Source organism: Fragaria vesca, linkage group LG2 (genome assembly GCF_000184155.1).
Source record: "Fragaria vesca subsp. vesca linkage group LG2, FraVesHawaii_1.0, whole genome shotgun sequence".
NCBI classification, from domain to species: domain Eukaryota; kingdom Viridiplantae; phylum Streptophyta; class Magnoliopsida; order Rosales; family Rosaceae; genus Fragaria; species Fragaria vesca.
This window is the reverse complement of record NC_020492.1, coordinates 20,646,276-20,649,230: the sequence shown is the minus strand read 5'-3', so window position 1 is coordinate 20,649,230 and position 2,955 is coordinate 20,646,276. Positions and strand designations below refer to the sequence as shown.

The following is a 2,955-nucleotide window of genomic DNA, read 5'->3' as shown; positions in this document are numbered from 1 at the left end:
GAGAGAGAGAGAGATTAATTGTGGTTGGAAAAAGTGGGTAATACTCTTGAAGACATAAAATGTTTCGGTTGGATTTCGGTGTCGTCGAATTCAATTTGGAATGGAGATTTCATCTACGCTGGGATTCCATGGCCTTCTCGATCGCAAAGATGCAGAAGGATTATGAGGAGAGAGAGACAGGTTGGGTTAATATTGGAAGAAAAAGATAATGAACTGATAAAGAGATAATAAAAAATTCAAAGGGTGTGTAAATAGTAAAAAAAGGTGTGCAAATTTCAACACCCTAAAAGGGGTGAATTCAATCAAGACTCTATAAGATTTTTTTAGATTTTAAAACTCCATAGGTATTCAATTAAGATTTCAAAAATTCATTTAAAATCTCGTGGTATTCGATTCAGACTTTAAAATATCCATAGAAAAATTGATGGTATTCAAAAATTCACTGATTTTCAAGGATTTCAACAGATGCCTGACTTTGTAGGATTCTAAGAGGCTTGGTATAAATACCAAACACCATCTGAAATCTGGCCTCATGAGGTGAGATTTTGAACGATTTCTTTTTCGTATCTGAAGATGGAAAGAGCTCAAGCAGAGTGGAGACGACGAACAGATGGTACCACTGAACCAGATTCTATGGAAAAGTTCGTATCCCAACGAAAAAATCTGGAGAATGACGATCAATCAACAGATTTTGACGTTTTTCGTTTCTCTCTCAATCTGATCCACTTTCATCTTCATTTTTCTCAAGTCTCCAATTGATTGAAAGTGGGAATTGGTTATTTGGGTCCTTCTCTCTGGCATACACGATGATTCAAGCATGCATATACCTCTTTGGGTTCTCCATTAGCACGCTGCGGTTTGTGCCCTAATTTGTTCGATTGAGCTTCTGGGCTTCGATTTGCAGGTCACGGCTTCAATAATACAATCTCTCAGCAAAGCCTCATATTCGCTTAGCTTTGGGATTTACAGTATGTTCAAATCTGGCTATCGTCCTGAGTTCTGTCTATGATTATTGATATCTTTTGATTTATTGCTTGTCCTGGTATTTTATCAAACACCTGGGTTTATCTAACCTGTTGTGATTTAGCGTGTTCATGTTTATGTTATACTGTAATTTGTTTTGACACCTGCTGTGGCGCATTTGGTGTACATCCACTGCTATTCATCTATGTTGTTGCTCAGTTCTTTTTACTCATCATGCCACTTTTGGACTGTACTACTTGTGATGATGATGATGATGATATATGCTGCTTTGATTGAAAATCTATTTGCATTGGTCGCATATATATGAACATTGAAGTTTTTAGAATTGAACACATAGTTACGATGATTTTTGATGTCAGCAAAAAATTGAAACTGATAGTTGATGTTGCTTTCTGATGTTCAATAACAAAGTCTTGAATTAAACAAAAAATTAGTCATAGTTGCAAGCCCTACTAAAACAAAAATTTAATCTTTTGTGGTACGGTAGTCATAAACAAAAAACAGTTGGTGATAGGTGAAATTGGAGTTGGTGGTAGTCATAAGCAAAAAAAAGTTGGTGATATGTGAATTTGGAGTTTCCTTGGTTCACTTGGGAGTTGGATTAATAGTCAAATTCTGACATTTTTATACCATTTTTGATTAATCGATATATATATATATATATATATATATCTTGTTACTTTTTTAGGTAGTATATATATCTTGTAGTTAACGTACTTATGTTAGCAAGTTCTTTGTAATTTAAAGCTGATCGATATCTCTTGTTAACTATAAACTGTAGATGCTTCAATTCTTTTCTTCTTTTTTTCCTTTTCTTTGGATGATAAGATGCTTCAGTTTTTTTCGTTATCCTATGTGCATATTAGTCGGCATCTATATACTTTATTTATGTGTTTTACCTTTCTTTGTTCTTCATTGTATTCTTCTGTAGAAAATTTTATCTACCATTTGCAAAAAATTTCATGCGTGAGCTTTTTATCCTGTGTATATTATCTAATCTTTTTGTGGTCCGAGTACAATAGTGTATATTTCATGAGTTTGTCTAGATAATTCTCTTATTCAAAAAAAGAAAAAGAAAAGTTGTTGTCACCTACATGTTATTTGGAAGTTGGAATTATTTGCTGCATTTTCATAGTAGGAATTGTGATTTATGAGTTTTCTGGCACTTTCAGACTCTTATGTTGAATTCATTATTTAGAACCCATAGTAACTTGAGGACTATTATCTAAACAGTTGTATGCTCCCCTTTTTGTCAGATATATTGGTCATACTTGATATATCATATGGGATTACTCTTTAATTATATGTTCATTTTATATCTTTGGTTCTTGCTTCTTATGTTCTTTTGTTCATTAGTAGTTACTTTTTCTTCGGGTATGATCCTTCTACTGGTATTTATGAAATGAATTTCTATTTTGTCTTGGAGTGGCGAGATAATTGTGTGGCTCTTCACCGTAGATGCAAGTCTTGTGTTGGAATGCGGCATAGGTTCTCGAAAGCGAATTCCATGAAGCGGTTCCAGATCAAGTATGAGGATGTGATCAAGAGAAAGTCCCGGCAAATCTCTTAACTTGTGTTGGAAATATGATCAGTCTTCATGACCCAAGTCCTTCAAAGTGTATTGTTGTCAATAATTGAGAAAAAAATAGTGAACCAGAGTCCCTGCTTTGTGTGGGGCGTAACACTGTTGTGGTTTTCATACTTGATATGATGTTTGGTTTACTTGTCTGAAATTTTGGTTTTGCACTTCAATAGAATCAAGTTAATTTTCTTCAAGCTCTGAAGAAGTTGCGTTTCGTTTTTATATTGCTTCAAATGTTAAGCTGGTATTGGTATTGTTGCTTCATTTTGACAACTGCTAGAATTTGTTAAATTGGTATTGCTCACTTTGACAAGTAATTCAAAGGCTGTCGGTCAATCGTACTTGAAGCACCAAGGATAATACAAGATATGCCTCGCATGGTGCTTTGC

The 2,955-nt window shown here is 34.2% G+C and overlaps 1 non-coding gene across 2 annotated transcripts; it reads left to right on the top strand.

Moving 5' to 3' along the window:
* Positions 1 to 532: 532 nt before the first annotated feature.
* Positions 533 to 2,715, top strand: LOC101291111. 2 transcript variants are annotated; one of them, XR_184019.1, is made up of 2 exons: positions 533 to 968; positions 2,443 to 2,715. It is a non-coding gene; the product is annotated as an uncharacterized LOC101291111 (transcript). The 2 variants fall into 2 exon arrangements; XR_184020.1 differs by having other exon boundaries at positions 534 to 968; positions 2,411 to 2,560.
* Positions 2,716 to 2,955: the final 240 nt, after the last annotated feature.